Below are 14,786 nucleotides of genomic sequence, written 5' to 3'. Positions count from 1 at the left end.
TGGCACTCCCGTACCTTCAGGGGCTGCCCAATGCTCTGTTTCAGCAGGATAATGCCCGCCCACACACTGCTCGCATCTCCCAACAGGCTCTACGAGGTGTACAGATGCTTCCGTGGCCAGCGTACTCTCCGGATCTCTCAACAATCGAACACGTGTGGGATCTCATTGGACGCCGTTTGCAAACTCTGCCCCAGCCTCGTACGGACGACCAACTGTGGCAAATGGTTGACAGAGAATGGAGAACCATCCCTCAGGACACCATCCGCACTCTTATTGACTCTGTACCTCGACGTGTTTCTGCGTGCATCGCCGCTCGCGGTGGTCCTACATCCTACTGAGTCGATGCCGTGCGCATTGTGTAACCTGCATATCGGTTTGAAATAAACATCAATTATTCGTCCGTGCCGTCTCTGTTTTTTTCCCAACTTTCATCCCTTTCGAACCACTCCTTCTTGGTGTTTCATTTGCTCTGTCAGTCAGTGTATTTTTAAAAATGTCCACACCAAATATAGTATAAGGGCTTAAGTTAAACTCTGCATTGACTCACATTAGCGCTCGAAGTGGTAGAAAAAGGCAAACTGCTAATCTAATCAACCAGATGACTATGATTAAGGAAACGGTTGTAATTTTTAGGAATGCTTTTTGCTAGTTGCTTTACGTCGCACCGACACAGATAGGTCTTATGGCGACGATGGGACGGGAAGGGGCTAGGAGTGGGAAGGAAGCGGCCGTGGCCTTAATTAAGGTACAGCCCCAGCATTTGCCTGGTGTGAAAATGGGAAACCACGGAAAACCGTCTTCAGGGCTGCCGACAGTGGGGTTCGAACCATTTTAGGAATGAATAAAGAATATATTCTCATAATTTATTATATATTATTTATCTACAATTCGTACCTCATATCCCTAGGATATTTTCAACACTGAGTTGCTTGCCTAAAGGGCTAGAACTGTATCTTTTATTGTTCTATCTCCTAGTTTACTACATATTACCTTCAAGGCAGACTGATCCCCAGCGTTGCATGCAGCTGCCCTTGATTAACTGCACGAGTTCTGGATTTGTATTCTGACCCAATTTACTGCACAGTGTTAGCAATTATAAAACTGACATACTTCGATCCACAGGTATTCCTCTGAAGTCCCAGCAATTTGAGAATTTATGATCTGTTAGAATTACCCAAATGTTCCCTGACAAGTTAAAAACCTTCCTCTTACCTGGAGGCTCTGGATACGATTTCTGGTCAGTCCGATGATTTTAAATCTGGATTGAGAGATGGAATGCGTCTCACTCAGATCAACTGAGAAGCTGAGAGCAGTAGTACAAGCTGTCATAGCCAAACAATACGGTCGAGAATGTCCCGCTCATCACATGGCACTAGCCAGCGCTACATGTTTTATGGTCATACAGTATGAACACTACTATCCTCCACCTGCAAATCCTAGCATTCTCGTCGTTGGCAATGTATTCCTGGGGCATTCTTGTTTGTTCCTGCCTAGTCGATACTTGATCTCCATCCGCAATTTACATAATGGAGGAGGCTTCGCCTTAGCAATCCACACTGTCAGTTAATCTCAGCTCACCGAAGACTGTGGGGAGGGTGGTGATTTATTACAATCTCTTGTGAGGATGTAAACGCTTCAATTCGTACTCAATACCTGACAGTAACACCATCATGTCACGCTGCGAACGCTTGGCGAATAAGATCAGTCAATCCGTCCGCACTGTAGACTTTTATACCTGTCACCGCTCAGTCTGCAAACCTCTGTGAATGAAACAGCGACCTACGGTCACAGCCGCTTCCACATCTCTTACCTCGAGATAATTACATTATTATATACTTAGGTTTCTGCAATTAACGTAAGAAATGAAAAGAATTACTTCATTAACATTAAACGAATAAAATACATTCAAAATATCCGATACTGTAAGGAAAGATTAGTATTCAGGAAAAGGAGTAAATTAAGTTATTCGGATTCTATGTTATTTATTAAAATTTTAAAATAACAGTTTATAAGGTTCAATTTAATTTGCAAGCAGTGATATTCGAGATAATATCAATTTTCAGATATAACAAGTTCAACTAACAATACATTCAACAGTTATACCACTTCACGTCCTCTCCACAACCATATTACATGCATCGCGCCTTTCACCTTTAATTTTCTATCTCTTAATGCTCAGAAGTTTCACTTGCTGCAGTCTATTTCGTGTTATCACATACCACAATTTAAATTCATAGTTCGAATCCCACTGTCGGCAGCCCTGAAAATGGTTTCCCGTGGTTTCCCATTTTCACATCAGGTAAATGCTAGGGCTGTACCTTAATTACGGCCACGGCCGTTTCCTTCCAACTCCTAGGCCTTCCCTGTCCCATCGCCGTCATAAGACTTATTTGTGTCAGTGCGACGTAAAGCCACTAGCAAAAAAAAGTTCATAGTTCTAGTTATATACTCGTTACCGAGCGAGTTCGCCACACGAGCCCGGTCGCATAGTTGTAAGCTTGCATCCGGGAAATGGTGGGTTTGAATACCACTATCGGCACCCCTGAAGACTGTTTTCCGTGGTTTCCCATTTTCACACCAGGCACATGCTGAGCTGTACCTTAATAAAGGCCACGGCCGCTCTCTTCTCAATGCTTGTGTCACCGAAAACCATGGACGTGTGAGTGCGACGTTAAACCATTAGCGATGAATTACTACCGGGCGAGTTGGCCGTGCTGTTAGGAGCGCGCAGTTGTGAGAGCTAGCGTCCGGGAGATAGTGGGTTCGAGCCCTACTGTCGGCAGCCCTGAAGATGGTTTTCCGTGGTTTCCCATTTTCACACCAGGCAAATGCTGGGGCTGTACCTTAATTAAGGCCACGGCCGCTTCCTTCCCATTCCTAGACCTTTCCTGTCCCATCGTCGCCATAAGACCTATCTGTGTCGGTACGACTTAAAACAAAAAATAGTAGCAATGTATTACTCCTTACGTATGAAGTTCTCACAGAGTACATTTAGTTCCACAGTTTTCTAGCAGTAAAACAACTTCTTTGTGAAGTCGAAGTTGAATAGCTCTACCTTAAGTAATTCCAAGGATTTCTCCCGTGCTTATTCCGAGAAAATAACAAGGTATATTATCATTGTCAGCCCCAAAATATTCACTGCAATCACTTTTCTCACAATGTTCCATTCTTATTCGTCACTGACAGTCACTTTTACCCGCGCGTGTACATATCGTTTAGTGCTATTTGCTTTACGTCGCACCGACACAGAGAGGTCTTATGGCGACGATGGGACAGGGAAAGGCCGTGAAAATGGGAAACCACGGAAAACCATCTTCAGGGCTGGCGACAGTGGGGCTCGAACCCACTATCTCCCGAATACTGGATACTGGCCGCACTTAAGCGACTGCAGCTATCGAGCTCGGTCATATCGTTTAGTAAACAGTTGTCATTCACATTATACAATGAAAGTGAACAAAGTACACAATCAAATGGTGGATGTGCTACAACGATATATGTCAAGAAGGGAGAGAGCATAAAGGTAGCTCCTCACCACCTAGCTTCAAGGCACTACTGAGTTATGCATGGAGAGTCGATGATACGCAGCAATTTTAAGTACTCTATTTTTAGAGGTATGAATCGCTTGAGTTCAGCTCTATGGCTGCAAGGCCATCGTAGTCGTCTTCAGTTTAGAGGGCCTGAGATTTTAACCGAGTCTGTTTTCATTCTTCTGGCTCGGAGACGCAGTGTTTGTCATACTGCACACAGCGGATCCGGAACAGAAGCCTACCATCGCCAGTTCGGGTCTCAGACATTTTTTAACATAAAAGGGCGAATTTTACCATTTACAAAGAAGGTTCTTAGATGCAAAAATTATGATTTTTCAAAATTCGTGATTATTAAATGAAAATATTTGCCAAGCGCTACGACTATCTTGCCATGGTAGCCATGCTTATGACGTCATAGTTCATAGTCAGTACAACCCTTCAACTTGTTGAAGGTCAGTCATGATGTAACTATGACGTCAGGAGCCAACACCGGTCATTTAAGTGTGCATAAAAACACAAACTAAGTACCCTATTGGATACAGTATACAATGATCACTTAACATCACATAATGCATACAAATGATATAAATACATACATACATACATACATACATACATACATACATACATACATACATACATACATACATACATACATACATACATACATACATACATACATTACATTACATACATTACATTACATACATTATAGACTGTTATGCCTTTCAGCGTTCAGTCTGCAAGCCTCTGAGAATTTACTAAACGTCGCCACTATCCTCTATTTGCAACAAGTGCTGTGGCCTCATTTAGTCCTATACCTCTTAACCTTAGATCGTTAGAAACTGAGTCTAACAATCGTCATCTTGATCTCCCTCTACTTCTCTTACCCTCCATAACAGAGACCAATATTCTCCTAGTTAACCTATCCTCCTCCATTCGCTTCGTATGACCCCACCTACGGAGCCGGTTTATGCGTACAGCTTCATCCATCGAGTTCATTCTTAACTTAGCCTTTATCTCCTCATTCCGAGTACCCTCCTGCCATTGTTCCAACATGCTTGTACCAGCAATCATCCTCGCTACATTCATCTCTTACTTCTAACTTACGAATAAGACGTACTGAGTCCACCCAGCTTTCTCTCCCGTAAAGCAAAGTTGGTCTGCAAACAGACCGATGTAAATATATTTTCGTCCGGGATCTGACTTCCTTCTTATAGAATACTGTTTATCACAACTGCGAGCTCACTGCATTAGCTTTACTACACCTTGATTCAATCTCACTTACTATATTACCATCCTGGTAGAGCACACAACCTAAATACTTGAAATTATCTACCAGTTCCAGCTTTGTATCACCAATTTGACATTCAATTATGTTGAATTTATTACCTACTGACATCAATTTAGTCTTCGAAAGGCTAATTTTCATACCATACTCTTTGCACCTATTTTCAAGTTCCAAGATATTAGACTGCAGGCGTTCGGCACAATCTGCCATTAAGACCAAGTCGTCAGTATAGGCCAGACTGCTTACTACATTTTCACCTAATTGAATCCCTCCCTGCCACTTTATACCTTTCAGTATATGATCCATGTAAACTACGAACAGCAAGTAAGTACCCTGAACCAATAACTCATTCTACCATCAATTCTCATTGAAGCCCAATCGGCAACATAAATGCCATTGACTGATTTTAATAATCGACAGTACCTTTAATTCCGTAGTCCCCCAGTATAGCGAACAACTTTTCCCTCGGTACCCTGTCATATGCTTTCTCTAGATTTACGAAACACACACAGCTGTCTATTCTTCTCGTAACATTTTTCAATTACCTGGCGCAAACTGAAAATCTGATCCTGACAGCCTCTCTGTGGTCTGAAACCACACTGGTTATCATCCAACTTCTTCTCAACCACTCATCGCACCCTCCCTTCCAAGATGGCAGTGAATAACTTGCCTGGTATACTTATCAATGAGACACCTCGATAGTTGTTGCAATCCTTCCTGTTCCCTTGCTTATAGATGGGTGCAATTACTGCTTTTTCCAATCTGAAGGTACCTTACCAACACTTCATGCTAATCTTACCACTCTATGAAGGCATTTTATCCCTGCTTTCCCACTATACTTAATCATTTCAGGTCTAATTTCATCTATCCCCTTTGCTTTATGACAATGCAGTTTATTTATCATCCTTTCCACTTCCTCAGGCATAATTTCACCAACATCATTTTCCTCCTCCGCATGAGCTTGGCTGTTCGCAACACCGCCAGGAAGATTTCCTTTTACGATGATAAGACGTTCAAAATATTCCCTCCACTTCTCCAGTGATTCCCTGGTATCTATTATGAGTTCACCTGAATTACCCAAAACACTGTATTTCCTTTTCACCTCCCTTCCTGTTATTCTCTATTACTGTCCAGAAATGTTTCCCTGCTGCTTGACCTAGCCTTTCCAGGTTGTTACCAAAATCTTCCCACGACTTCTTTTTGGACTCTACAACTATTTGTTTCGCTACGTTTCTTTCATCTATGTACAATTCCCTGTCTACCTCGGCCCTCGTTCGGAGCCATTTCCGATAGGCCTTTTTACGTTTACAAGCTGCTCTCATTTCATCATTCCACCAAGATGTTGGCTTTTCCTCATCTTTACACACAGTTGTTCTTAGGCATTCTCTTGCTGTTTCTACTACAGCATCCCTATATGCCACCAATTCTCTTTCTATATCCTGAACCTCCTTACTGTCTACTGTTTGAAAATTCTCACTAATCATATCCATGTACTTCTGTCTAATTTCCTCGTCCTGGAGATTTTTTACCCTTATTCGTTTGCAGTCAGATTTCACTTTCTCTATCATAGGCCTAGAGATACTTAGTTCACTACAGATCAGATAGTGGTCTGTCATATCGAAAAAGCCAAGGAAAACTCGTACATTCTTAACAGACTTCCTGAATTCGAAGTCGGTTAAGATATAATCTGATGGTTCTTGTACCCCTAGCCTCCCATGTGTAGCAGTGAAAAGTCTTATGCTTGAAGAACGTATTCGTAACTGCTAAACCCATACCAGCACAGAAGTCCAGCAGACGCTTCCCATTCCCATTAACTTCCGTATCTTCCCCACATTTACCAATTACCCTTTCGTATCCTTCAGTTCTATTTCAAACTCTCGCATTGAAATCTCCCATTAGCACTATCCCACCCTTGCTGTTGACCCTGACCACGATGCCACTCAATGCTTCATCAAATATGTCAACTTCATCCTGATCTGTACCCTCACATGGTGAATACACAGACAATTCTCGTTCTCATTCCTCTAACTCCCAAATCTACTCACACCATCCGCACATTTACGTACCTAACAGAAACTATGTTGCATGCAGTGGTATTTCTGACTCAGCCAGTTCTACCTTCTTTCTTCCATAAACCCCATTAATATTGATAGCTCCCCATCGAATTCCATTTCGTTCGCCATGTTGTTTCCAAGGAGTCCCTCGCCTGTCAAATGGGAGTGGGACTTCGTTACTCCCATAGGTCCTAGGCTTGCTTGAAATGTTCTGAGCTCGGTAAATTCATGAAGCAGGATGCTACCCTACTTGCACATAGTCCAAGTGAGGATCTCTCCTCTAACGGGTTGGGGACCACAGGTTAATTGTATAGACCTAGCCGTATGAGCACAAAGAGGGCAGTGACTCATAATATGTCCGAGATTCCCACTCCCATTCCATAGGAACTGGTATCCCAACTCTCAGGACCACTTATTACTTGCACAGAAAAATGTAAACGGAGACAGTAGCAAGAGTAGGGAGTAGTGTGTTCAAATGATACTCACAGATCAATAAAGAAGGTTATTTTGATCCATTGCACGTACTGACGAAATAATGTACGAAGCCAGCCAGCATACCTCAAATTGAAATCACTAGCTAGGTTAGTTCCATCGCACTTTGATACGCAGTTATGCAACACGTAAAACAACGCACACAAATCCACGTTGAATGAACGTATCATTCGTTAATTACTTAACTACACAATACCGCATAATGTGCATATACGAACCATTAATTAAATAAATATCAAAACTTCAAATGACAGAAATGGTACCGCTATCACGACCATGTGGTAATGGCAACACATGGCGTTGATTGCGCCTCCATCTTCGATCGACACGTGCGCACGAGATTTTTCATTGGAAGTACCAACCTAACAAACGTAACCACGTGGTGATTGAGGGCATGACATCATTATAGAATGTTTCAATCGAATGGAATCCGAATATAATAAAGTTATACAATGTAATAAGCACCTTACTCACCTTATTGAGGGTACCGCTCAGCTACGTGGCGCAGAGTTGTAAGGAATGCTATTTGCTATTCAGTATTTTTATACCCCATGATTATGCTCTTATTTCAATTATCCATTACGTGCCACGGATATGTGCATATTTAGATGAACCCAAGCCCATAAGTGCAGCGGGTGTTACGCCCCGTTCTTTCCGCGAAGAAGGGTTGGCTGCCCTGGCTTACGTCACATTCTCGCAGGTGTACCATACTTGCTATCAATAGAAGGAACAGGGGTGGTAGGACGTCATACTTACATCATGGTCATTTTTCTTGTCCATGGTGAAACGCTAAATAATTAAATTCGTCCAGCATGCGCAGTAGCGAAAACTCGGAATTAGGTTTTGGATATTAATTCCCTGTCTCTTTCTAACACTCTATGACGTCGCGTATGAAGTTATCACCTCTCCATCACCAAGTAAACATGGTCGCCATGTGCTCTCCTAGTCATATACAAGGGTCGAGTCATAAGTCATGGTAACTATTTTTTTTTCTCGCGAACAGGAGATAACACGGAAAATCTAAGATATGGATTTGGAAACATAAGGCATGTACTTATGCATTGTGCCTGAAAACATATTCTGACTTCAGGAGATTCTCGTAGGAAAATGACAGAACACAGGCCATTGGTAAACATTGTTTTATTATGGTATAGACAGCAAATACACAAGACTACGTACAAAGGACAGGTCTCCACCGGTTACAGACCTTCGAAAACAATCACCCAAGGTTTCCAATGTGCGTTTCCAACGATGGGGTAGGCGCTGAATACAATTCGCTGCATGTGTATCGCTAACGTGTGACACCTCTCTCCGGAATGCTGTTACGATGTCCTCTTTGTTAGCAAACCGTTGTCCACGTAATGCCTTCTTGACTTTGGAGATTAGGGAATTAGATCATAGTCACATTGGCTCAGATCAGGCGAATAAGGTGGGTGTGGAAGAACCTCCCATCACCATCGTTGCAAGTGGCGGTGAACGATAGCTGCTGTGTGAGCTGTCGCGTTATCGTGTAGGATTATGGCGTTGTACAAAAGATCTGGACGTATGGTTCGCAATGCACAGCGCAATTGGTACGACAAACAGGAATTGTAATAAACTGCATTGACAGTGTGCCCCTCACTCACTGGATGACAACAAGAACACCTTGAACATCGTCCATCCACCCACCTCGCCACTGTTCTGTAGGGCATGGCATGCACACCTAATGCTTCCCGCAGCTCTGCATGGCATTGGCGTGCATTTCTGCCGCGGAGAAATGCTATTTTAATATACGATCGTTGCTGCTGCTTGTTGACTTCATTTGTGACGCTCTCACTCACACACTGAACTTGGGGGCATGCTCAGACCCACGCTGTTGTTTGCATACGCCATCTAGTGGCATCATACTCAAGTACATACCGTATGTTTCCAAATGCATATCTTAGATTTTCCGTGTTGTCTTCTGTTCGCGAGAGAAAAAACAGTTGCCATGACTTATGACTCGACCTACGTATAATGTACTGTGCAATGTTATATGTGTCGGGTAACTGTACAAAAAAAAAATCACAGTATTTTCGCACCTCTACTCCGTCCTTGTACCCTAACAAATGTATCTAATAGCATTTGACGGCGCCTACAAGTGAACTGGCGATAGTTTGCTTATGCATCGTAACCGACATACTGTGAATACTACCCGCTCTACTCAATGTGAAGGCTAGGTTCGTTCGTCGTAGCGAGAGAGAACGCAGAGGCCGGCTGTGGACAACATCTCTAATGTCAGCACTCAACAGAGAGATATTCTTTTTATCTGTATTCCCTTTATTGGCGTTTTCTCATTCAATTTTCTAGTTTAGTCATTGTCACATGGTCACTTAACACGCAACGCACAATATTAATTTCCTTCACTTGCATATTCACAAAAAGTCAAACGCACGTATAATTAAATCATGACCTTTGTGGCATAACAAAATGTTGCTTATCACTGCTGTTAACACATGTTCATATTTTGAAGCACAGTAACCATTTCAATTTCACGTCATGAATACTAAAAGAAATATGTATTCTCCCATTCCACACTGAATACAAATTTTGTTGATTTTGAGACCAAAGTTTCACAAGATAGTGTAATCTCTACACAGCGACACAATCTTGGAACCGACAGGACAAGTCCGTTGCTGATAACTCTTAATCAAGGAGAAGAGATCGAGTGAGGAGGGCTATGTTGTGACGTCTTACTTCCGTTTGTCTGTGTTCACAGACCTGTCTTGCAAGACCACAAATTTCGATCGATGATTTACGGTTTTCTGTTCAACCCCTCCGAATAAAGACCTGAATATACTTATCGTGTCAGCCACCCGAATTCCCGAGGAACATCCCGATAACTCCTCTGATGCTTTGTAACGTCAAATATACTTTATGATAACGTGTTCATTTCCGGATGAGAAGTCGATGCCTTGGACACATTTTTTATTACAGTTTGAGTCTTCTGCCTCTTTGAATTTTAGATCTTCGCCCACCCTTCAAATGTCAAGAGCGCGGAAGGTCAACACTTCTTTGCCTGCCGGTGATATTGTACTATAGCAATGAGTATAACTTGTAGAAGAAACTAGCCTCTAAGGATAGATGACGTTAGATGACGTTGCAAAAACATGTATGCACTCGGTGGTTACCAAACACATCTATCTGTCAAACGGTAATGTTAACGGAACGTACCAAATGATCTGATATTGTAGCTGCCTCTGTGGATTAGTGGTAGAGTGTCGGCCTCCAGATCACAAGATAGTGGGTTCAAACCTGGCAGAGGTAGTCGGATTTTGGAAGGACGGATAAAAGTCCATTCGACACTCCATGTCGTACGATGTTGGCATGTAAAAGATCTCTGCTGACACATTTGGTGTTTACCCGACAAAATTCATTAAATCTCAGCCATAGACCCCCGAGAGAGTTTTGGTTTACTCGGTCTGCCATCTAGTGGGCCTAGAGTAAAACGGAACGCCGAAATTGACGAGCAAACAGCCAGATGGCGTCAAATTGAAATGTCTGCACACGGTAGCTGAGGCCATACGATTATTATTATTATTATTATTATTATTTATCTGATATTGTCAAATATGAGGGGAATGCAAAAAAAAAGGCCGGCCCCGCGGTGTAGGGCTAGCGTGTCTGCTATTACCCGGAGGCCTCGGGTTCTATTCTCGGCCAGGTCAAATACCTTTATCTCGATCTGAGGGCTGGCTCGATGTCCACTCAGCCTATGTGATTACAATTGAGGAGCTATCTGACAGTGAGATGGCGGTCCCGGTCTAGGAAGCCAAGAATAACGGCCGAGAGGATTCGTTGTGCTGACCACACCACAGCTCAATCTGTAGGCCTTCGGGCTGAGCAGTGGTCGCTTGTTAAGCCATGGCCCTTTGGGGCTCTTGCGCCATGGGGTTGGCGGCCTAAAAACGAAGATACAGAGGTGATGATGATGATGATGATGCTTGTTGTTTAAAGGGGCCTAACATCGAGGTCATCGCCCCTAGGTACAGAGGTATTAACAATGCTCGACTTAGTGAAAAGGACGTGAACGCACATTAAGTACAATTACTAGTGATGTGCGCGAGTGATGCCTGGAATCGCGGTACTCGATTCTTTCGAGTCCAGGCTCGGACTCGCTTCGCTTGCGAAGGCTCGATGATAGCATGACGTCACACGTTCGCTCACTCGCCGGCTCGTAGATGGATGAAGCATGCGTACAAGCGATCGCTGAGGGTTTATGGGATTGCGACAGCGCGGTACGATATGAAAAAACTGAATGAATGCGCAAAAGGAATAACCTAAATTTGATAATTACTTGAGAACGATAATAATGCCACTTAATACGCATAATAAGATATGAAAATATCCGTTTACGGCGTCTCGCACACACTTCACTGAATATGCCATCTATTCTAATATTGATAATATAGCTTATCTGGCCTTCATAGCCCAACTTGGCCGGTTCGATACTGGTTTATTCCGGTAGTATTTGAAGGTGCTCAAATACGTCAACCTAGTGTCGGTAGAATTATTGGGACGTAAAAAATCTCCCGGGGGACTAAATGCGGAACCTCGGCATCCCCGAAAACCATACAAATGTACGTACTTGGACGTAAAATTTATAACATTATTATTATTATTATTATTATTATTATTATTATTATTATTATTATTATTATTATTATTATTATTATTTCAAATCCCTGTCACGGTATGTATGTTGTAATTAGTGTATTTTAAACATGTGCTATTTGTAGACTATAGACGGTATTTCTGCACACATTGTATTGCTTCGCTACTGGTAAATTATATCTCATGTAGCCATTATGCATATACACGGGCGTAGATGTGCTAATATGATCGGTAGTATGACAGATTTATTGTAACCATAGCCTATTGCTAACCGCGCCAAAGCCTACAATCGTCCGGGGGAACAGGTGAATTACAGCAGTTCATATGTACATCATACTTTCGGCAGATATAATGTCGGGTATTAAGATGAGGCGTCCAGAATGTGACGTACGTTCACGCAGCAAATCAGCGGACAGAACGTCATTCTGTTCTAGCTAAACAGCTGACAGTTTGTTAGTAAGTCACAACCTTTAGTGCCTATGATGATGATAATAATAATCATAACAATCGAATTATTGACGACCGATGACTGAACAACATCAATCATCAGCAGCAAACATATTGCACTCCACACCACAAAAATATTCTGTGGGTGACCCTGAATGCCGTGCACTCCAGTACAGTAGATTTTAGTTCTAAGGCATGTCCAAAGATAGCGACACCAGTATGCTTGGACTCGAGTCTGGAGTCGAGTAATACCGATTCTAAGAGCAAATTACTCGATTCTACTCGATTCCGTCGCTAGCCCATCACTAACAATTACCTCGCTGTTCGCTGATGGTTCAAATCTCCCCTTGGAAAGCGTTGGTTTCTTCGTCTTTGTTTTACAGTCGGAGCTTCGGCTATCAAACTCATGCCTCTTCATGTCTCATTCGACCAATAGGATATGTTTTATTGGAATATGGACGTTAACTCTCCGCACTCAAATACCATGGTGTGGGGTCTCAGTAGAGCTGCTCATTCCTTCGCTATGTATTCAACGGATGAGTACGTTGATATCTTCCTAATTTACGGTGCAAGAAGAGCGAACGCACTACGAGCACAGCGTATTTACCAAGAGGTTTCCATACAGACCTCAAGCAGTCACAGTTACTTTTAGTAATGTGGAACGCCGTTTGCGAAAAACGGGGTCACACTCCCGACTGCCTTCAGTTACAGAGGCACCTGTAGTTTTTGGAGCTAGTGCAGTGGTTGTGTTGAACGCTATCACGGATAACCAGCACGCGAGAACACGAACAGTGGCATAACAGGCTAATATCAGCCAGTCGACTGCGGTACGTATGTTTCATGGCAATCTCTTTCACTTCCTATCACCTGCAATTACACCAGGAACTCCACTGGGCAGATTTTGGAGCTCGGGTCATCTTTTGTGATTAGATACTTAGGCAAGTGGCGAATGGAGGGCGTTCGCTTCGATTGTTCAGAAGGGTTATAAGCAGGTATATTCAGGGAAACGGGGTGGTCTAAATAGCGGTGATAAGGGTACACTACGCAATGGTATGATGATAAACGGGGTTAAAAGTCAGGTTGGTGAGTTTTACAAATAGGAAAAGTCCTCTCAGCTTTAATTACTGCGTTGATGGGGTGAAAGTTCCTTATGGGAATCATTGTAAGTACCTAAGTATAAATATAAGGAAAGATCTTCATTGGCGTAATCACATAAATAGGATTTTAAATAAAGGGTACAGATCTCTGCAGATGGCTATGAGGGTGTTTAGGGGTTGTAGTAAGGATATAAAGGAGAGAGCATAAAGAGTCTGGTAAGACCAGGATTATTTGATTCAAGAACTGCAAAACATCCAAAGAAAAGCAGCTTGATTTGCTCTCGGTTATTTCCGATAAAAGAGTAGCGTCACAAAATTCTTGCAAAGTTTGGGCTGGGAAGACTTGGAAGAAAGACGACGACGTGCTCGACTAAGCGGTATGTTCCGAGCTGTCAGTGGAGAGATGGCATGAAATGACATTAGCAGACGAATAAATTTGAGTGTTGTTTTTAAAAGTGGGAAAGATCACAATATGAGGAAAAAGTTGGAATACAAGTGGGACAAATTGGGGCAAATATTCGTTCATAGGAAGGGGAGTTAGGTATTGGAATAACTTACCAGGGGAGGTGTTCAATAATTTTCCAATTTCTTTGAAATTATTTAAGGAAAGGCTAGGAAATCAACAGATAGGGAATCTGTCATCTGAGCGCCTCCCCTAAATGAAGACCAGTAGTGATTGATTGAAATAACTGAAAAATAAAAATAAACCAAAAATCTTCTTTCCGACCGAATAATTATTTCACAGTAATGGTGCCATCAATCACCACAACATGCATTATTGTAGCGTTTACAATCCTCACAGGATAAGACAGGCAGCATTTCAGGTATGGTGGGGAGTAAATGTTTGGTGTGGTAGTTTGAGTAACCACGTAATTGGCCCACATTTCGTTGTGGGCCATTTGACAGGAGACAACTACCTACGTTTCCTCCTCCATCAATTATAACTGTTGTTAGAGGATGTGAATCTAGGACAGTATGTTAAAGACTGAGCTCAACTGCACAATTCAGCAGTCGTCCACAACCACCTCAATGCTACAGACCCGGACTTCTTTCTGTGGTGCCATTCAAATCAAGTAGTCTCCGTACAACAGCCGGAAGATTCTGAGGGGCTTCAAAATCTAATTACGAAGGGCTGCAGATCCGTTACACCTAACATGATCCAGCAAGTTAGAATCTCAGTTCAGTGGCGTGCAAATATTAATTAATCAAGAAGGTCGCCATTTCGAGCACATACTGTGTTGGCGAA

Source organism: Anabrus simplex, chromosome 2 (genome assembly GCF_040414725.1).
Source record: "Anabrus simplex isolate iqAnaSimp1 chromosome 2, ASM4041472v1, whole genome shotgun sequence".
NCBI classification, from domain to species: domain Eukaryota; kingdom Metazoa; phylum Arthropoda; class Insecta; order Orthoptera; family Tettigoniidae; genus Anabrus; species Anabrus simplex.
Note: the sequence above shows the minus strand (reverse complement) of the source record.